Raw genomic sequence first — 23,610 nt, 5'->3', positions numbered from 1 at the left:
TCCTGCCTCAACTTTACGTCGCCCATCTCTCGGAACGATAATAAAGGTTATCTTGACACGCACTAAATGTGACCTTTGTCAACATTTACACTAGCTAATTTAATCACTACTGACGTAGGTTGCTAATATATAAAAGGGTAAATTTTAAAAAGGCGGAATTTCCTCTTAACTCAATATTTTATACTGCGTTGTATTGTTATCCCAAATTTATTGTAAATACACTATTATTTCTGAGTAAAATTACTTCCGGATATTTACTTGATTTCATGGGACAATTACAGCATTCGTTCATTCTATATATAAATCTAACAGCACATACCCGGCTTTGCCCGGTTGAAACATATGCTATTTAAGATACACCGAATATTGTTAATATCTTACGAAAAGTGATCACATGTTGGATTCAAAGAAACGTAAAACACACCCATCTTTTATATTAAAATCTGACGCGAAGTAACTCCTGTAGCGTAAAAGGGGAAATAACTCATAGCTTAAAAAATAAGCTTACTTCCAATTTTAAACGTAACTGTTGTCGTCTATTAATAATTAAAAAAAAGGAAATATAAATTAAATTAAAAATAAATTAAATCAATTTTAAATAATATTTCTAAATAGAACAACTTAAACGATTCTATTGCAACAAAGGATTAATAACATCGCGCTAATTATTAAAATAGATTTTCTTTAACATAATATAAAAATGATGGTATTCATTGAATGTAGATTTCTTTCTATATATAGAAGATCATGTTGGAATAAAAGTGTATGTAAGTCTGTTTTCAGTATGAAAATTAATTTGTGAAACAGTCTACATTTTGTACATATTAATCAAATTGTGTGGTCCTGGATATGACCGTAAACTATATCCGATGGTGAGGCCCCAGCTTGCGGGCTTTGGGGAGTGTGGAGCAACTCTTTAATTGCCATTGCTCCCAGGTCCACTCTGACCCGGGTGGTAGTACCTGTTAGGGTCCCAACTATTGGTTAAATAGAAACCGACTTGAAAAAAAAATATTCTATTAAAAAAAAATGTCTTCAAAATCACTGGATTTGGTATTAAATAACCTGAAAAGGGTTGATATGCCGTAAAACAAAAACAACCAATCAAATTGTGAACAAAAAAATATACAGAAATACGACTTTATTATAATAGATTGTGGGTTGGTTATAAGTAGGGTTATGACAAGAGAATATTCTTTTCATTGTTTTGACTCTCGAGTATATATCCGACACAGTTAATCAATCGAGAACTACATCGCTCTATCTAAAACCATACAAGATATTTATTGATATTGTTGTGGGGACATGCACCCCCTTATAATCAGAAAGATGGACTCATCCATTAGCCATATAAGCAGCAAGTATAGACCGCTCAATGAGAGCTATCTGGATGTCGTACAGAGACGACTCCCCACGGACTTACTAATCTTCCTGCATCACAAACCCTGTTCTGGATATAAATGTTCTTCGTATTCTCACCAGTCGCCGTGTTTTCCTACTTTCACCTTTCCCGACTCCACTACAGATATATACTCGAGAGTCAAACTAATGGAAATAATATTCTCTTGTCATAGCCCTAATTATTAGGACTGCTTATCAAAACAGTTTTGATTGAATAGTAGATTAAGCTGATTGTGTCTTTCTCGTCTAGATTTTTCACATTTTATACTGCACGCTTAAACATCAGTTTGCCAATATACATATACTGTTAGTCTCAGTCTTTTTTAAATAAATATTTGTATAGCATGTGTTCTTCAGAATTATCAAAATTCTTATTTCAGACTAAGGTCTTTTTATAGAAATCTCTCCAAACAAAGCGCAAAAAAGATGATTATCGCAAAAACAAGTGATGCCTATTGACCTTAGTCTTGAAAGGACAGAGGATATAAGAACGAGGAAAACAATCAACAGGAAGGGAGTTACAACAGATTGCAGTTATGAAATAAAAAGCAACATTACAATTAACCATCATGACAGCGAATTAATGGAGACCACTAAATTAACGAATCAAACGAGCTGGAACAAATGTAGCAGAAAACAGATAAGATTATTCTGAAGAACAAATGTTATTATATTATTTATAAAAAAGGCTGAGACTAGCAACATCACGTCTGTGAGAAAGAGGTTGCAGTTAAGAAGAAAGAGTGGAACGAATAAAATTACAAATACGTTTTCGTACTTTATCAAAAACCTTCAAATATGACAAATTAAGCAGCGAAAATATGACACCTGTACTCCATACGCGGTTCCATAGTGGACTTGTAGAGATAGAGAATAGCCTCAGGTGTGAGAAAGTATTTAAAGCGATAGAGAAAAGTGATTTAATGAGAAGCAGAAAAAGCAATGGATCGAATGCATGAACTCCAAGAAAGATTTGATGAGGACTCAATCTGTGTTAGCGATGTTGTTAACTCCGTATATCAAATGGCTACTCGCCTTATCTGGAGCGAATTCCATGAAAAAAAAAATATAAGAAACACGTTCCATACTTTATGACTAACTTCTTTTTTTTTTTTACAAAGAGGTCACCACCTATCAAGCGTCGAAGCCCACTCGAGGATAAGGGTTAATGAACGTAAGGTTATAGTTTAGTCATCGTTAATTGTGTAGATTGTTTAGAATATGGATTATTTAAGGAGACGGTTAAACAAAAACTTGTTTGCATTGGACTTGAAGGCTACCCTATTGTAATTCGCCAGGAAGCAGGCCAGTGGAATAGTGATCCACAGGCAGGCAGTTTTAGGAAAAGAAGCTTTGTTCATGGAATCGGCGTTTAGATTTAGGCACAGATAGTATGTGGGGAATTGTTGGTATTGGTTGTAGCTACTCGAGTGTTTTTTTGTGATAGTTTGGCAAGGGATGACTATAGATTGGAGTTCAGACAAACATTTGTTATGAAAATAACGATAGAGTAGAGACGTGATCGCAAGGAAAAAGAAAAGGGTATAAGCTACTAGATTTCGAAACCGGTTTTGAACTCTATCAAGGCAGGATACAACACGTCGAACAGTTCCTGCCCAGATGTGGTAGCAGTACTCCATTTTAGAACGTACTTGCCTCTTATACGGAGAGAGAAATGCATCGGCGATAAAATACGTACTGGAGCGGAAGAATGACCCAATCATTTTTCCAGCGACCTTGGCAACAGATTTCATTTATGTGTTCTATTTCAGATAAGCAGTGAAGGTCAGTTCCAGAATCTTGTCAATACACGATGCATTCCCAAGACGAGAACATTCATTTAAATTAGGACCGGATGGCGGCCAAAGCGATTATGATGAAAAGAGAAGCTTGGTTTTTCGATGATTTTTTGATGCCTCTGTTCAGTCTCGAAAGACAAAGGATATCCCCTGTAGGGACATCTGCACGTGTAATTGCGAGGCAAGGGTTGCGCAATCTCTAGCCACACCTCTCCTTAATCGGCACTGTTTGAGTCCAATGGCAAGGAGAAGTCCAAGATGACTGAAAACAATGCCGAGATAAGCGGAGAGCACATACAGCACCTGAAAGTCCCAAATGGTCACCCATCTGTTATTGGCCAGGCTCATTGTTGCTTAACGTCGGTGATCTGCCGTATTAGTTTTAGATGCATTGAAATTAACAAGCCACCCTTTTCCCCATTGCACAACGTGCTCAAGATTAGAAGAGAGAAAGAGAGAGAGAGAGAGAGAGAGAGGGAGAGAAAGAAAGAAAGAGAGAGAGAGAGAGAGCTTGGTCATTGTCGCCCTTTGAAGCGTTGCTAAAGATTGTAATATCACCTGCATTAATCTCTATGGATGATCTAAAAAATGATTTGGGTGATCAAGATTAACTACAGATATATCTAAAAAATGAATGTAACCTATGTTACTAAAATATGGTGAACTAAAATGTTACTAAAATATGGTGTAACAAAAGTGTCATGGATTGTGATGGGTTAATAAAATGGAATTTAATAGTTGGTTCATATATTCTCTTTTAAATCAATATAGGAAGAACGAGAATGTCGCGCTAAACTGTAGGTTCCTTGTTGGTTCTAAAAGGCAAAAATATCTTTGTTGTCGGCAAGTATACGCGTCTTTATTTATTTTTTTTTTATCATGTTCCAAATGCCAATCCGTCTGAAGTGTTCTTGTGTTTATGAAAAAACCTTTCAGTTCCACATGAAAAGAAATCCACCCTCCCTCTCAAAGGGATTTGGTTAAGAAGCATCAAAGAAAAATAGGATTAATTCGGAAAGTGTTTATTCATAAAAGTTGAAGACAATATCTTCAGTTTTGGCCACAATGTAAAATGATATAAACGCGTAACGTGAAAGCGTTTCTTTGTCTGATCCTTTGTTTATTCAAAGAAATACCGGATTCCTTTTGTTTATTCTTACCAAATTCTAATATACGTAATATTATCTCATGAAAACCTAAAAAAAATGCAACTTTTCGGACTTTAGCAGAATTTCGAACTGAACTCTTTATTTTCAGGGTGGAACGATAAAAGTGTCGCCCTAAAGAAAACAACACTACAGCTTTATTTTAATACTTTTATTGAAAAAATCAATTCAAGCAACTTGATTATGTAGTAGAGCTGACATCTAATCAATGTAGCTGCCTTCAACCTCAATCACCGCCTTGATACGGGTCCGGAACTGGGAACATGTCTTTTCCACAAGCACCGGCGGGAACTCAGTGAATACTCTATCAGGCTGGCTTTGGTGCTGTGAGAGGTCATGTTGGTGATGTTCTCGGCATATGACCAAACGAAGTACTCCAGCGGGTTCAGACGGGGGAGCAGGGGACCAGTGAAAGAAGGGTATAAAGTCGTAGCACTCCTTCTGAAGCCAAGCCTGGGTTTTCTTGGACATGTGGGCCGGCGCTGAGCCCTGCTGCTACAACAAGAGTCAGCCAGCGGCTATCTGATTGCATCAGGGTATCACCATACTCTCCAGCACATCCAGATACACTTTGGTGTTGACTTTTAAGCTGACTTCGAAGATGTGAGGTGGCATGATGTAGCCCTCACTTGAAACCACACCAAAGACCATAACCGTGGCCGAAAACTTTGTTTTCATCACCATGGAGACGTTCCTGTTATTCGTGGCAATCCAGCGATGCATTTGGATGGTGCTGGCAATAGTCCTGTTCTCATAACTTGGATCGAAAGACAACATGAATTGTACAGTAACACATCTCCGATCTTGCTCGTGTCACTTTCAGACATGATAGAAGGCTCCTATCGCTCTTACGATTTGTACACAACTGGCCAACTAGTAGATGGTCTACAACAACGAAACAAGAAAATAAGTTTTTGTCAAACGGAAATGGAATTGTGTCGTCTTTTGTAGGGCGACAATTTTACCGTTCTGCCCTGTAATCCACATCATAAATTGTATTCGACCCGTCAGCCATTATTCGTAGAAGGATAATTTCTTATTGTGTAAGGAGTATTGTTGCCTCTACCACTAGTTCTTACATATTATCTGAGCTATATTATTATTATTATTATTGTGTAGATTGAATTAGATTTGTTTTAAAGATGAAAATGCAATTCAAGGATAAATATGATTAAATGATGTTTTAGGAATTTAACTTGACTAAATTCTATAACAATGACAAGAAGGAATTTTAGATAAATAAAAACAAATATGTTTTAATAGAAAAGAATTGAGTGGACATAAACAAAATACATGACGATGGTAGATCGCTGGGAGTCACAATTAAGAGAGGCGGTCGGGAGTCAGAAGAAGAAAGACGGTTGTGGACACTAATTGCTCCGAGCAGAGGGAAATGTCGATAGTAAAAAGCTAGAAGTATCGATACAGCAATCTAACGGGGCAAACATCCAAAATAAAAAGCTGCTGTATAAGCCGGCGCCCGGAAAACTCGTCTCGGGAAAACTCGTCTCGGGAAAACTCGTCTCCGGAAAACTCGACCCCGGAAAACTCGTCCCCTTTCGCTAGGTAGGAAAACTGGTCCCTTATTGAATAAATATCGATTGAAAACACATTTTATGATCGTTCTTGAAGCAGATATTGTTTTTTAAAATAGACTATAGCCCCCCCCCCCATAATATTTAAAAAAAATATTTTTACTTGTTTAATGTTTTTTTTTTTTTTTTTTTTTTTTAAATAAAATCGATTTTCTAAGTGTCCGCTTTCTACCTTACTGGCTAAGTTCTTAGTGGTTTCACTTATTTTAAAGCGTTTATTATGTTCATACAAAGTTAATTACAAAAATTTTTTTTGTTCTTATTTTAACGTTTTTTTTTTTTGAGTCATAAAAACAATAATAAAAAATAAAACCAAAAAATTAAAAAACAGGGAGCGATTCGATTCTTCGTTACTTTTTTGTTTTGGTTTTTTAATTATGATAGTTTTTTTTGTTGTTATGTTTTGGTTTTCTCTCATACCAAATGCACTCATGCGTTATTTAAAATTATAATTTTATCAATTATCAACATTTATTGTCGTCCTGTCAAATTTTGCAAAAATTAACTAATAAATTAAAAGCGAAATATTTTTTTGGCGCGAGAGATGCCATGTACTAACAATCTCTCGTTAACTCATTTTTAATTTTTTTAATTTTTACTTCAAAATTCTAAAATCAATCATTAAGAGAAAAAGTAATCACTAAATAAATTTATTAATCAATTTTATTATTATTATTATTATTATTATTATTATTATTATTATTATTATTATTATTATTATTGTTGTTGTTATTATTATTATTATTATTATTATTATTATTATTGTGTAGATTGAATTAGATTTGTTTTAAAGATGAAAATGCAGTTCAAGGATAAATATGATTAAATGATGTTTTAGGAATTTAATTCGACTAAATTCTATAAACAATGACAAGAAGGAATTTTAGATAAATAAAAACAAATATGTTTTAATAGAAAAGAATTGAGTGGACATAAACAAAATACGTGACGATGTTAGATCGCTGGGAGTCACAATTAGGAGAGGCGGTCGGGAGTCAGAAGAAAAAAGACGGTGGTGGACACTAATTGCTCCGAGCAGAGGGAAATGTCGATAGTAAAAAGCTAGAAGTATCGATACAGCTATCTAACGGGGGAAACATACAAAATAAAAGCTGCTGTATAAGCCATTAGGGCTTTGGATCGTACGAATGCCCGTTTGCAGTTTTCATCTTTAGTTAGCTATTTTGTGTAATTATATTCATGCAGATATTCTACACGATTAAAACTCGCGTAATATTTGCGTTAAAAGGTTACAGTAAACACAAACTTCTTTCCACACATATTTATGTAAGCGTATAAATATTTGTTTAATAAATGTTGCCTACCACACTCCTCTGTCAGTTTTTGGTCTACATACATGAAACTTAATATATAGGATATTCGAACCCATGCAAAACTTTATATTTGGGTTTTGGCCATGGACAATTGGTTCAAACGTGTGAAAATAAAAAAAATGGAATTTGGCAGGTGAAGATTCGAACGACGGCATTACGAATATGCGTGCGTAACTTAATAGCTATTTGTTCATGTTTGTAGTTTTAGTTTTGCAGCGAACATGTCTTCATAGTTCAGGTATTAACATCAAAGGAATAGTAAATCGTAAGCTAAATGTGTTGGTTTCGATTCTTGGTGGTAGCGCACAAGTCATTCTTTTTAAACTTTTAAAATCATTACTATGTTGGGTCCAATATAATCTATAATATAAATCTCACCTGTCAGTTTAAATGTATATATGTATGTTTGCATGTATCGTTTATATATATATATATATATATATATATATATATATATATATATATATATATATATATATATATATATATATATATATATATATATATATATATATATATATATATATATATATGTTTGCATGTATCGTTTATGTTTATGTGTATATATGTATGTATGTTTGCATGTATCGAAAAAACTTTCGACAGAGGCGACGGATTTTCACGAGATTGGTCTCATTTTGAAGCTCGAACCTTCGGACAACAAATATTGAAAAATTGGCCAAAAACATTATTTCCTTCACCCTCAACTGGGCAATTTGTTCTACGGGGAGGGGTCGCTTTTTTCGCCGATATTTACAAAAGTCATCGCTTTTTTTTCGAATATCTAGCCTTAATTTAAACATACGTCACTTCTGGTTTGGCGATGGGCGCAACAGCTAACGCGTATTTTTTTTTCACTCTCTTTTCCTCCTTCATGGTATGGCTTCGAGCCTGCCTGTCTACTATTTTTTCTCGCTCGCAAATTTCCTTTTTTCTCTTTTGCTCACCTTTGCTTAACGGGTTCGAACCTGTCTGCTTACTACATCTTTTTGTTTTGTTTTTGCTTAACACACACCTATAAACACCTGGGCAATATATCTATGTATATGAAAGCGAAAATGTGTGTGTATGTATGTATGTATGTATGTATGTATGTATGTATGTATTTACCTACACTTTTTGTGTATGTCCGCAAAAGGCTTTTTGCCAGGAAGCGATCGGTCGGCTCGCTCCTTCTTAAAACTTTCTATATCACGTCTAAATCATAATATCTCCAAGTTAATAACAGGGGCCGCCTATCTATTTTATTTGCCCGACTTTGAAAAGCTAAATATTCCACATTTTTTTGTTCGCCGCGTATGGATTCGGCTTTTTCCTATAAAAAAAGGCGAAACTAATTCGAAGTTTAAAACATCATTTCCGGCGCCGGGAACATCCAAAAGCAGCTTTGATCAACTGCTATTCAATTTGGACAATCCCCCTTTTATAGGGAGCTAATATCCCCCACAATATTTTGGGGAAAGAATAAAAAACAAAAATCGTGAAAGTTAAACTCATTACGTCATTAAGTACGGGCACCTGTCAATTCTTAATACTTAAATAAAAATAACATGCTTACGTTAATATTTCATGAGGCCGGACGGTTAACGTCGCGCGTTTTTTTTTTACACCTTATTTTCTAACTTCGCCTCAAGGCTTCGGGTTCGATCGTTCCTGCTTACCTACCAAAACTTTTTTTTACCCTCCCCCCCCGACATAAACACCCGGGCAACGATTTTTTATTATTCTTTTCTTTTGATTTACTCAAAATCACACACACCTCTAAACACCCAGGCAACGCCGGATACCCCCGCTAGTCTATATATATATAAAAGGAAAATGTGGCGCGCACATTTTTGTATGTCTCGAAAAGGCTTTTTTTGCCGACGGTCCCAGGGTCGTTACTATCGCTTAGAAGTGTTTATATACTCCCCTTGATAATAATATCTAGGATTTGGGTCGCGTCTAGATTTATTTACAGCCACTTTTACAAAATTATTGCTATTTTGTCTTCTCACGTGTTGATTCGGCTTTTTCGCATAAAAAGCGAAACTAATTCAAAGCTAAGGCACTGTTCCCGGCAATCAGACCGGGGAACGTCCAGGTGCAATCAGCTTTGATCAATGTGAGACCAAACTCCTTATATCAGACAATTACTATTCAATTTGAACAACCCCTTTTTTATGGAGAGCTGGTTTCTCCCTCCCCAACATCTTGGAGAAACAATCAGTAAAAGTTAAGTCCACTACTTCTATTTGACCTCATTAATGAGGTCAAATTTACTTTCGCAGGGAAGCAAATAAATACCATGACAGAAAGCGGAAAGCTTAACTGGCCCTTGGTCAGGTTAAAAAGCGCTGTTCAGTTCTGCGTTACTTCTATGAGTCTTAAGTTAATTACCAACTCATTGGAGTCGCTGTCCTCTTTGGGTCTAATGGTTAGCGAGGATGACTAATTACCCTACGTTTTCGAGTTCGATCCCACCTCTCTCTCTATTTATTTTTTCACGTTCTTTACCTCCTCCGCTGCTCGGGTTCGAACCTGCCTGCGTACTACGACTTATTTATTTATTTATTTATTTTTGCTCAACACACACCTCCAAACACCCTGGCTCCCAGGCCAGTATAATAATAAATACGAAACCTGCATTAATCAAAATATCATATTTAAGCGTATTTTGCGACCGGGCAATGCCGGACGGCCTGCTTATATATATATATATATATATATATATATATATATATATATATATATATATATATATATATAGTTGTGTGTGTATTCACAGACGTTTGTTTCACACTATCAAAACCGTTCAGTGTGGCTAGACATTATTCAAAATCATTAGTATAGTAGTCACCAACTTTACATATACGCCATCGCGTTCACCTCGAAAGTAAGGTCTAATCCAGTCTTACTTTTGCTTACATTGGAAGTTACCGATATGACTCAATTCTATTCACGAAAAATACTATGTGTACGACACACACACACGCATAACGAGAAAGAAAGAAGGGGAGAGAGATTGAAAGAGAGAGAGAGAGAGAGAGAGAGAGAGAGAGAGAGAGAGAAAGAGTGTGTGTGAGAGAGAGAGAGAGAGTGAGAGTGTGTGTGTGTGTGTGTGTGTGAGAGAGAGAGAGAGAGAGAGAGAGAGAGAGAGAGAGAGAGAGAGAGAGAGAGAGAGAGAGAGAGGGGTTATTTAAGTAACACAGTCGATGCCGGATGTTAAATTTACGTACTTGTGAGAGGGTCGAATGACAAGAAACAATTTTTTAAGGAATGCGAACATCTGTTATGTCAACTATGTGATGACGCGTCAACATCACGGAACCCGGAGAACCAAGCCTTTTCCGTGTCTCCTCGGAACACCTGCAACATACAAAGAGTCTTTGACATCACAATGTGGATTTCGATACAGCTAACGTCTGGTTGCAATGCTTTCCTAATATCTAAATACCGATTTTTACTTATTTACACTTCTGTCACACACACACACACACACACACACACACACACACACACACACACACACACACACACACACACACGCGCGCGCGCATGCACACACGCACGCACGCACGCACGCACGCACGCACAGACGAATTGCCTTCGATATAATACATGTGCTCAGCGTTGCCCGGTATTGAACGTAGCGTTAAATTCCTTTATTCCTTTGGGGATTTTTACTTAAACTTGTTTCAATAGACAGGACAATAAATTATCCTCCCGATCTCATCAGACGATCTAAGCCAAAATAAATTAGAAGGAAAAGATTCTTTTAAATTATGTATAGGTATAGGTATAAAAATAAAAAAAACAAGAGTTGATAGAGAGAGGAAAGGAGGAGCGAGAGAAAAGATAAAGAAAAAGGATGGGAGGGAGAGAAATATAGACTATATTTATAATTAGAATTCAAATAAAAAAACAGAAAGAAAAGACATTAAAATGAGTTAAATGAAGTGAGTTTGTTTAAAGTGATAAGAATAAATTAATAAGATAATAGCATATAATATTAAATATAAAATAAAACAAAGTAAAATCGTAAAAGTAAAAAGATTAAACGGAAAATATGACGAAATTGGAAAGAGAGAGAGAAGGGGATAAATCTATCTATATAATTATAAAACTCAAAGTACCTTGTAACGGATGTCGTAACTATACATCCGGTTTACGACTTCCGGTTGCGCATGAGTACATAAACATTAATCCATAACAGCGTAAATAAAGTCGTCACGATCGTCCCAATTGTATTTTTTTGCGTTTAAATTATCCAAATAAATAATGGTTAATACTGTCTGCTTTTTTTTTACATCGTTCATTTCTGCATTGTCTTTATTAGTTTTATTGACCTAATTATTAACATATAAATTAAATATTTGACCCAATGGGTCATGAATGTTTGTTTAAGATAAATGAAAAAAAAAGTTACATTTTATTTTCATTTTCTATTTAAAAAGCCAGTTTTTACACGGGGAGAGTGTTTTAACTATTCTGTTCTTTCAAGTAACAATTTCATTTTAAAAAGATCTATCAACATTTGAATTTAACTTTAAGTATTATGATATCTGCTCAATGAACATTTACCTATAAGTATGGCAAACAACTGACAATTCAATGGCTGTAAGTTTTTTTTTTTTTCAAAAATAAACAATTACTAGCATTTCAGCCCGGCGTTGCCCGGGTGTTTGGATGTGTATGTTGAGCAAAAAAAAAAAAAAGTGATAGTAGGAATGCAGGCTCGAACCAATACCGCAAAGGAGGAAAAGAACAGGGAAAACCTGACGTCTATGCTGTTACGACCACCGCCAAACCGGAAGTGACATTTTTTAAAATTTAGACTAGACAATCGAAATGAGATGACAACTTTCAAAAATATCGGCGAAAAAAGCGACTCGTCCCCTGTAGAAAAGTGCCATGTTTAAGGTGAAGATATTAATGTTTTTAGCCAATTTTTCGATATTTGTGGTCTGAGAGGTCGACCTTCAACACGATACTGATCTGGAGAAAACCCGTCGCCTGTGTGGAAAGTGTTGGGCAGACATGCAAACATACATACATACATACATTTATATATTGGTAACTAAAATTTTTCGACCCAAACCGATTAAAAAGCTTGCTCTATCTCTGAAGACTCTTTATTTCAAAGTTCAAATGTTTAGAACAGAAACTATCTTAGTAATTAGACCACAGAGGTCATTTTTTTTTTTTAAATTTTGATCCCTATGATGACGCCTGGGCTGAAATCAAGTTATTAAGTAAGATCCATGTCCAAGGAAGCTATATCTAAAATTTCAAGTGTTTAGACCCAAAATTGTCGGAGGAGATTGGTAGAGTTCTCAAAGGTAAAATCGTTGACCTTTCACCCCTTAACAGCCAAATTTCTGGCCGAAAACCGATCCCATCGATTTATCCAAATCTGAGTACGCTGTATATCAAATTTCGAGTCTGTAGACTAAACATTCACGGAGTTATTGTGTAGGGAAATGTACACAGACAGGCACACAAACACGTTAACTTTTATAGATATACTAGTATTGGTGCCCGGCGTTGCCCGGGTGTTTGGAGGTGTATGCTGAGCCAAAAAATAAATAAATAAATATACCGTCAATTTTTTAAAATTTGACCCCTATTATGAACCCTTAACATTTATTGATTTGGGCTCAACTCAAGTTATTAAGTTAGATCCATATCCAAGGAACCTATATCTAAAATTTAAAGTGTTTAGACCCCAAATTGTCGGAGGAGTTTGGTAGAGTTCTCAAGGGTCAAATCGTTAAACTTTGACCTCTTAACAGCCAAATTTCTGGCCGAAAACCGATCCCATCGACTTTACCAAATCTCAGTACGCTGTATATTAAATTTCGAGTCTGTAGACTAAAATTGATAGAGTTATTGTGTAGGGAAATGTACACAGACAGGCACACAAACACGCTAACTTTTATAGTTGTATAGATAGATAGACTAATAGATTAATCAAAAATATATACGTATACATAAATATATATGGAAACAATGTTTTGTTTACTGTAAATATTGTACGCAAATATTATGCAAGTTTAAATCATGTAGAATATCTGCATGAATATAATTACACGTAATAGTTAACGCTAGATGATCATCCCATAAGAAAACCGAACAATCTGACAGGGAATGAATTAAAATGAATGTTTAAAAGAATATGCAAATTTGCTAGATCTTTTGCTAGTGACGCATTTCCGCAACCCATATATAAGAAAATTGTATTTTCTTTTTAAATAAATAGAAAATATAATTTTTAATAATAATATTAATACACACAAAAGAAAAACGAATTTATAGGAGTATAGATCGATAGATAGATGGATAAACAGAACGACTCATAGGAATGTATCTATATTCTTTTTTCATTTTAATTTACTTTCAACGAAATGTTTCTGTTATGTCACAAAAAAAAAACTATTTTCTTTACGTCACAAATGTCACGCTCACACATTAACAAGTTAGAAAAGCATTTCATTCAAGGCATGAAAATTGTTAAACAAAATGTTTTTACTATAGGCTTTAAAAATAAATGTACAAGATTCAATTTGAAATTTATTTATCTTCAAAGTGCACTTTTATAAATTTTACAAAGTAACGTATTAAAATTTAATTAAAATTGAATCAAAAAATTACCTTGGATTTATTTTATGTAATGCACATAAAAAAAAAAAAATTCAATTTAAATTGAATCAAAAAATTACCTTGGATTTATTTTATGTAATGCACATTCTTTTGCACTTAAAAAAATCATTGAAAGTTTTATATCGATATCATTAATTGCTAGATTAAAGATAATGTTTTTAAATTACAACAAAATGTACATTACATAAAATAAATCCAAGGTACTTTTTTGATTCAATTTAAATTGAATTTTTTTTTTTTTATTACATTTTCACCCCAAACAAGGCACATTGCCACTTTGGTGTAGGGGGCTACTATCAGGGGAAACATCTACTGGGGTACTATGTAGGGATTAGGGCAGCGAGATGTTGGTTCACGTTGCACTTGAACTTATGCATGTCAGTACAGTTGGGGAAGCAGTGACCTGGAATGGAATTCCAAAGTCTAGCAGTTCTGGGGAAGAAACTACTGGAGTAGAAAGATCTTTTACATCTAGGGATCTCTACAGTGTGGGGGTGGGATTTTGCAGCTTGTCGGGTCTGTCGAGGGTGTTCACGTCGTGGGGGCACAAGTGCTTGCAGTTCTTCAGAGCATTCACCATTATAATACTTGTAGAACAGGCAGAGGGATGCAACGTTTCGACGATGGGACAGAGGCTGAAGTTTAGATGCCAGTTTAGGGCCTATCAGATTTGCGACTCTCTTTTGAACCCTGTCAAGGAGCGAGAGACTAGTAGCCGATGCACCGGCCCAAATATGACAGCAATACTCCATACATGGGCGAATAGTGGCCTTATAGAGGTACAGGATACTTTCGGGTGTTAAAAGTTTTCTAGCACGGTAGAGAGAGCCCACCTTCCTTGCAGCGGCCCTGGCAATGCCCTCGATGTAATTGTTCCAACTCATGTTTCCTGTGAACGTTAGGCCAAGGAGCTTGAGAGACGTACTCTCAGATAAAGAGTCGTTGGCCATTGCTATAGGTGGTAGAGAAGGTTTCTTGTAATTATTGAATGAAACCAGTTTTGTCTTGGTGGCATTGAACGTTACCATCCATTTTTGTCCACATTCCACTACTGATTGGAGGTCATCCTCTAGTGTTTCTGCCATTACTTTAGATATATGTTCGTTTGTTTTCCTGTCGTGCCTGCTATAGAGTGTGGTGCCATCAGCATATATACCCATCTCAGAGGCAATCTTGTCGGGGAGGTCATTTATGAATATCAGGAACAGCAGAGGTCCAAGGATAGATCCTTGGGGCACTCCCGCATTTATATCATATTGTTTAGATGTACGACCGTCGAGGACAACCTGGATTTTTCTGTTATCTAAGAAGGATTTAATTATGTTAAGTATTCTACCAGTGATACCGTAAGATCTAATCTTCCTGAGGAGACCCTCATGCCATACCCTGTCAAAAGCCTTAGATATATCTAGAGCTACCGCTCTGCCATCCCCCGCTTTGTCCAGTGAATGGTATATGCGTTCAGAGATTACAGTGAGGATGTCTGCCGTGGAGCGGGCTTGTCTAAATCCATATTGATGGTCGGTCAGAAGTTTAGCATCTGTAAGGTGCTGGACTAGAGCATGGTTAATTAAGGTCTCAAATATTTTTGCAAAAAGTGGGAGGAGGCTAATAGGGCGATAATTTAATGGGTCAGTTCTTTCGCCAGAATTCTTGAATACTGGTACTACAGAAACAGTTTTCCAACAGCTCGGAAAGCAAGATTCATTAAGGCATTTGTTGTAGAGTTTGGAGAGAACTGGAGCTACTTTTATACCTTACTTTGTAACATTTATAAAAGTGCATTATTATTATTATTATTATTATTATTATTATTATTATTATTATTATTATTATTATTATTATTATTATTATTATTGTTATTGTCATTATTGTTATTGTTATTCTTCTTCTTCTTCTTCTTCTTTTTCAATGGCACATGGAGCTCTGGTTATGACCTTAAACTATATCCGATAGTGAGGCCCCAGCTTGTGGGCTTTAGGGAGTGTGGAGCTATCCTTTAATTGCCATTGCTCCCAGGTTCACTCTGACTCGGACTGATAGTACCTGTTAGGTTCCCAAATATGGGTTAAAAAAAACAACAACAACAAAAAAAAACAAACAAATATATTCTCTTGAAAAAAATTATCTTCAAAATCACTGGATTCGGCATTAAATAACCTGAAAAGGATTGATATGCCGTAAAACAAAAACAGCCAACCAACTAACCAACCAATGGTGCATGGGTGACAATTTTTATTTGATTTATCTATGATGGATTATTTTAGTTCGAATCTTTTCTTAATCTCTATAAATATTTAGCTAGAGATATACGTCAGATCACGAAAAGTAAGCAACGATTAGTTTAACCAGTACTAGATGGGTGACCATTTGGTAGTAGCAGATGCTGCATGTGTTTTCCGCTAATCCCGGCATTGTTCCTAGTCGGCCTAAATGTCTACTTGCCACTGGAATATAACAGAGCCCACTCAAGAAAGGTGTTTTTGGAAATTGCACAACACTCGCAACAAGAATTTCACGCGTATCGTCTGTGATGTTTGTGGCCTTCGACAACGATGAACAAACAGAGTTCACTTTTTAGCTAGAGATACTGTTGAGTTTGTAACCGATTCTGTGATTAATAGGTTACATTTTCGTCTGTAACGTTATGCTTGAAACGTGTTCCTTAGAGTTCATTCTTCTACCTCCCCCACCCGACCTCCGCCGTCCCACAAAGTCGAAAAATGAACAAACAAAAATAAATAAATTCTACTCGACTTTTATTTCGTTTAAAAAATTTTTTTTTTTTAATATATAATACTGGTCCTTTATTTCGTTTTTTAAAAATTTTTTTTAATATATAATACTGGTCCTTTATTTCGTTTTAAAAAAATTTTTTTTTAATATATAATACTGGTCCTTTATTTCGTTTTAAAAAAATTTTTTTAATATATAATACTGGTCCTTTATTTCGTTTTAAAAAAAAAATTTTTTTAATATATAATACTGGTCCTTTATTTCGTTTTAAAAAATTTTTTTTAATATATAATACTGGTCCTTTATTTCGTTTAAAAAAATTTTTTTTAATATATAATACTGGTCCTTTATTTCGTTTTAAAAAAATTTTTTTAATATATAATACTGGTCCTTTATTTCGTTTTTAAAAAAAAAATTTTTAATATATAATACTGGTCCTTTATTTCGTTTTTTAAAAAAATGTTTTTAATATATAATACTGGTCCATTATTTCGTTTTTAAAAATTTTTTTTTAATATATAATACTGGTCCTTTATTTCGTTTTTAAAACATTTTTTTAAATATATAATACTGGTCCTTTATTTCGTTTTTAAAAAAAATTTTTTTAATATATAATACTGGTCCTTTATTTCGTTTAAAAAAAATTTTTTTTTAATATATAATACTGGTCCTTTATTTCGTTTTTAAAAAAAATTTTTTTAATATATAATACTGGTCCTTTATTTCGTTTTAAAAAATTTTTTTTTTAATATATAATACTGGTCCTTTATTTCGTTTAAAAAATTTTTTTTAAATATATAATACTGGTCCTTTATTTCGTTTTTAAAAAAATTTTTTTAATATATAATACTGGTCCTTTATTTCGTTTTAAAAAAAAATTATTTTAATATATAATACTGGTCCTTTATTTCGTTTTTAAAAAAAATTTTTTTAATATATAATACTGGTCCTTTATTTAGTTTTTAACAAATTTTTTTTAATATATAATACTGGTCCTTTATTTCGTTTTTAAAAATTTTTTTTTAATATATAATACTGGTCCTTTATTTCAATAAAAAAAATTTTTTTTTTAATATATAATACTGGTCCTTTATTTCGTTTTTAAAAAAAATTTTTTTAATATATAATACTGGTCCTTTATTTCGTTTAAAAAATTTTTTTTTAATATATAATACTGGTCCTTTATTTCGTTTAAAAAATTTTTTTTAATATATAATACTGGTCCTTTATTTCGTTTTTTAAAAATTTTTTTTTTAATATATAATACTGGTCCTTTATTTCGTTTTTTAAAAAATTTTTTTTTAATATATAATACTGGTCCTTTATTTCGTTTAAAAAATTTTTTTTTAATATATAATACTGGTCCTTTATTTCGTTAAAAAAATTTTTTTTTTTAATATATAATACTGGTCCTTTATTTCGTTTTAAAAAACATTTTTTTTTAATATATAATACTGGTCCTTTATTTCGTTTTTAAAAAAAAAATTTTTTAATATATAATACTGGTCCTTTATTTCGTTTTTAAAAAATTTTTTTTAATATATAATACTGGTCCTTTATTTCGTTTAAAAAATTTTTTTTTTAATATATAATACTGGTCCTTTATTTCGTTTAAAAAATTTTTTTTTAATATATAATACTGGTCCTTTATTTCGTTTTTAAAAAATTTTTTTAATATATAATACTGGTCCTTTATTTCGTTTTAAAAAAAAATTTTTTTAATATATAATACTGGTCCTTTATTTCGTTTTAAAAAAATTTTTTTTTAATATATAATACTGGTCCTTTATTTCGTTTAAAAAATTTTTTTTTTAATATATAATACTGGTCCTTTATTTCGTTTTTAAAAAAAATTTTTTTAATATATAATACTGGTCCTTTATTTCGTTTAAAAATTTTTTTTTTAATATATAATACTGGTCCTTTATTTCGTTTTTAAAAAAATGTTTTTAATATATAATACTGGTCCTTTATTTCGTTTTTTTAAAAAAAATTTTTAATATATAATACTGGTCCTTTATTTCGTTTTTAAAAAATTTTTTTTTAATATATAATACTGGTCCTTTATTTCGTTTTTTTTAAAAATTTTTTTTAATATATAATACTGGTCCTTTATTTCGTTTTTAAAAAAAATTTTTTTTAATATATAATACTGGTCCTTTATTTCGTTTAAAAAAAAAAATTTTTTTAATATATAATACTGGTCCTTTATTTCGTTTTTTAAAAAATATTTTTTTAATATATAATACTGGTCCTTTATTTCGTTTTTTTAAAAAAATTTTTTAATATATAATACTGGTTCTTATTTCGTTTTTTTAAAAATTTTTTTTTTAATATATAATACTGGTCCTTTATTTCGTTTTTATAATACTGGTCCTTTATTTCGTTTTAAAAAAAAAAATTTTTAATATATAATACTGGTCCTTTATTTCGTTTTAAAAAAAAATTTTTTTAATATATAATACTGGTCCTTTATTTCGTTTTTTTAAAAAATTTTTTTAATATATAATACTGGTCCTTTATTTCGTTTTTAAAAATTTTTTTTAATATATAATACTGGTCCTTTATTTCGTTTTTAAAAAAAAATTTTTTTAATATATAATACTGGTCCTTTATTTCGTTTTTAAAAAAAATTTTTCTTAATATATAATACTGGTCCTTTATTTCGTTTTAAAAAAAAATTTTTTTAATATATAATACTGGTCCTTTATTTCGTTTTTAAAATTTTTTTTTAATATATAATACTGGTCCTTTATTTCGTTTAAAAAAATTTTTTTTTAATATATAATACTGGTCCTTTATTTCGTTTAAAAAAATTTTTTTTAATATATAATACTGGTCCTTTATTTCGTTTTTCTTCCTCTCCATCTCGACACCAGCTTAAATGTTTCTCCTCGGGGTTACATGCCCATCTCCCCTGGTAGCGTTTTCTTTCCGTACCACCACACACAACGGCCATAGCCATCCATTTCTCGTTTTCGACTTTACACTTCCATCTTTTCTCTCGACCACGTGGTGTCCTTTTTTTTCTCGAGCACACTTCCAAATTTGCATATGTGCATTTTTTCTTGAAGGCATCCAAGTTGTAGTCAGGAGGGAAGCAGGCAGACGGAACAGAGGTCCACAGGCGTGCAGTTCTAAGAAAGAAGCTTTGTTCATGGAATCTACGTTTTGATTTAGGCATAGATAAAAAGTGGGGAAAGTTTTTGACAGTGGATTCAGCTAGACGGGTGTTTTTTGTAAAAGATTGGTGAGGGGGGGGGACCAGAGATTAGAGTTTTTAAAAAACTTTAACTAAGATAGTCCAATCCATGGAGAATTTCAAAAATTTTTTATCTACCTTATCTATATTTACTGTATTAATCTCTGAATATAAGGTTTTTATAAGTACACAAGTCAATTTAGATGTTTTCATAGTTTTATCGCTTGGAAAGATAAGATGTTCCTCTTTGTTCATTTTTCGTTAATCTTATTATTTCTTCGAATGGAATTATTTAAAAATGTTCCATTTTTATTCATTTTAATATTTCTCACCAAATTCAGTATTTTCAAAATTTTAAAGCATATTAATTTGCAGTGGGTGCTTAGGTGATTTTAATCCATATAATTCAGCAAATACGAGGTGCCTTAAATAAGTTTCCAGATTTTTTTTCGTATTGCACTTTTATTGATAGTACACTCATGAAACTCTAGTCTCCTTCGAAGTAATCTCCTCCGACTGTAATGCACTTGTACTGTTCGAACAATTTATGGAAGCCCCCATGAGAATTCTCTTGTACGAACGTGTCGATGACTCTCGTCACAGCCTCTTTCATCTCTTCAGTTGTCTCATAAAGACAGACTCCAAGATTTTCCTTGAGTTTAGGGGGCAAGATCTAGACTATAGGGAGAGTGAGGAACTGTCTTTATGATTATTTTGGTCAAATAGTCTGTGACAAGAGGTCCTGGATATGACCTTAAACTGAGACACCAGCTTGCGGGCTTTGGGGAGTGTGGAGCCACCCTTTAATTGCATTTGCTTCCAGGTCCACTCTGACCCGAACTGGTAGTATCTCTTATGGTCCCAACTATGGGTTGAATAGAAACCGACTTAAAAAAACAAAACAAACATACTCTATTAAAAACATTATTCTTCAAAATAACTGGATTCGGCATTAAATAACCTGAAAAAGGTTGACATGCCGTAAAACAAACAAACAAACAAACAAACAAACTGTGACAAGAAGTGAGCATCCTTGGGATAAATTTTGCGGAAATCTTCTGTATCTTCAGTATCACGCAAATAATATTGTTTACAGTTCCCACACATCAAACTGTGCACTTATTTTCCTTATCCATGAAATTCTTTACTTGGCCAATCAACTCTGGTGTTCTGACTTCCTTACTCCTCCCACACCTCTCATCATTCGTGAAGACTCCCCGTCTTCCTTGAATCTTGTATGCCACTCAAAAACTGCTCGATTTATACAAGATGGTTCGACGACAGTTTGAAGCATACCATACGTTTCTTTGGAATTTTTTCATGTTTAAAACAGAATTTTATTGCATATCGTTTTTTAAAGAGCCCTCACATCCAGATTGCATTTTTGAAATTCACCAGCTGTGACAATCAGGTTTAGTAGGGTGTATTCCAATTCCTGCTGCAGCTTTTCGTTTGAATCTGAAATCATAAAAATTGGTCAGTTATTACATAAGATGTAAAACAATAACATTAAATTTTCAAGAATCTACGACATTTTTAAATACCTGTACATGAAAAAGTCTTGGAACTTATTAAAAGAACCTCGTATTCTTTTTGCAAGTTAGTCCATATTAATGCAACCTACTTATATATATATATATATATATATATATATATATATATATATATATATATATATATATATATATATGTATATATAAACATTTTGTCTGTGGTTGTGTCTGTCTGTGTGAGTATGAATTCTCTGCCTATGCACTCCGAAATGACCGGTTCAATTCATATGAAATTTCACAAATGTGTACTTTATATTTTTGGAGAGGTTCTCAGATAGGGTTCGTACCGGAATGCCTACGATGAATATGGAAAATCAATGATCGAAAAAATCCAATTGAAAAAGAAACAATCGAATGTTGACTGACTAAAGTAAACACCAGTATACAGCCTAACAACACAAGTGCATTTTAGATATTATTACCGCAAAAACAAAGATCATCAGTAGATTCGTTGATAAAAAAGGGGTCGTGTTCGAAATGAATGTTTATGTATAAAACATAATTGAACCATAGTAAAACGTCCCCCCCCCCGGCGCAATGCAGTTGGTGCGTTTGGTTGGAGCAGGCAATCAATCGATTTGATTGAAAAATGTGCGGTTTACACGATTTCGATAATAATCAATATATTAGACGTGTAACAAATCGTTTATTTTCATACACTGCCCAAAAACGTCGGTTTTCCCACGCAGCGTGTGTGTATATATATATATATATATATATATATATTCAAGCAAATATTGTTAAATGCAACGGAGACACTTTGTTTTCGGATTCTTTTTTCGAGGTGTTCACTTTTCCGTATTAACTTTTATGTATTAAAATAAAAAATTAGAACCCTTCAATCCACTATAAATGATATTGCATTGGAGAAAATCAGTAACGTTCTAAGATGTCTTGCCTTGTTCGTATTGGACGGACTTCGTTAACGGTATCCACGAACTTGCTGAGTTTTAATACTCGAATTTTTAATCGACCTATATTTTTAATCGTTTTTTCATCAACTCTATATATTTTAACTTATTGCCATTTACTGTATATTTTAGTTTTTGCATTTTCTCTCCTTCGCACTTTTACTTCAACACCTGGTGATGATTCATGGACGAATCGAAAGCGCTCGTGACAGCAACAGTTATGGAACTTTTATTAATATTTTTGATTTTGATACAAAAAAGATTATACGGAAAATCGAAAAATCAAAACAAAAAAGAATCATGAAGCAAAGTGTCTCCGTTGCATTTAGTAATATTTGCTTGAATTAAAAAATGCAGCCTAAATATACCAATATATATATATATATATATATATATATATATATATATATATATACATATATATATATATCAGTGGAAATATTTTGTATTCACTTATATTGCCTTTTTTATATGCCAACCTTTATTCAAAAAACTCAATGTAATTACAGAGCATATAATTAACAAATGACAGAAGTCTATATTCCAAATTTCATGGTGTTAACCATCTTAAAGTTTGTTCCTTTAATTCAGTTGACAATTCTTGACAGTATCTGTTTCGTAGCACAAGTGATTGATCTTGTGCTACGAAACAGATACTGTTAAGAATTGTAAGTATCAACTGATTTAAAGGAATAAATTGTAAGATGGTCAACACCTTGAAGTTTGGAATATAGGCCATTACCGTGTTTGAATATATGGTTAAGTGTTAGTTTTACACATATAGAACTGCTTTAAAGCTTCATCTACGACCAAATTTCAAAATTTTTTACAGTTCATAGGTCACTTTCTTAGCTATATTTTGAAATAAAAATTTACAATTATCGTTCGCATGCCATTTAATTTGGATTATATAGAGAGATTGAATAAAAGTGATGCGCTTGCCGTGCTACGGCTGATAATATTTTGATATCGACGTCACCCGTTAATTCTGTTTTTCTCTTTTCTTTGTCCGTTCTTTCTGTTTATTTACTTAATTACGTTTTTTATTTGATGTTTTTTTTATTTATTCTATTTAAGAAGTTGGTAATAATATTTTGGTGGATTGTTTACAAAGCATATGATATTGAACACAAAAAAGGAAATATTATTTCAAAGCAAAGCCTGGAAAAATCATTAATTACATAGACAAATACGAGCATGAAAAGTAATATGGTTAAGATTAAATTTAGACGAGTAAAAGGACTAGTTGTTAAAACTGGAAAACAAAAAGT

General features: G+C 32.8%; 1 long non-coding RNA gene across 1 annotated transcript in view; it reads right to left on the bottom strand.

Moving 5' to 3' along the window:
- Positions 1-20,785: 20,785 nt before the first annotated feature.
- Positions 20,786-23,610, bottom strand: part of LOC145278066 (uncharacterized) — a 54,047-nt gene continuing 51,222 nt past the window's right edge. The window contains exon 2 of the long non-coding RNA XR_013868305.1: positions 20,786-21,333. This is a non-coding gene — a long non-coding RNA (uncharacterized LOC145278066). The remainder of the gene's footprint in view (positions 21,334-23,610) is intronic.

Source organism: Euprymna scolopes, chromosome 6, assembly GCF_053919585.1.
Source record: "Euprymna scolopes isolate OS-2025 chromosome 6, ASM5391958v1, whole genome shotgun sequence".
In the NCBI taxonomy this organism is placed as follows: domain Eukaryota; kingdom Metazoa; phylum Mollusca; class Cephalopoda; order Sepiida; family Sepiolidae; genus Euprymna; species Euprymna scolopes.
The sequence above is the reverse complement of the archived record's forward strand: the minus strand, read 5'-3'. Positions and strand labels throughout refer to the sequence as shown.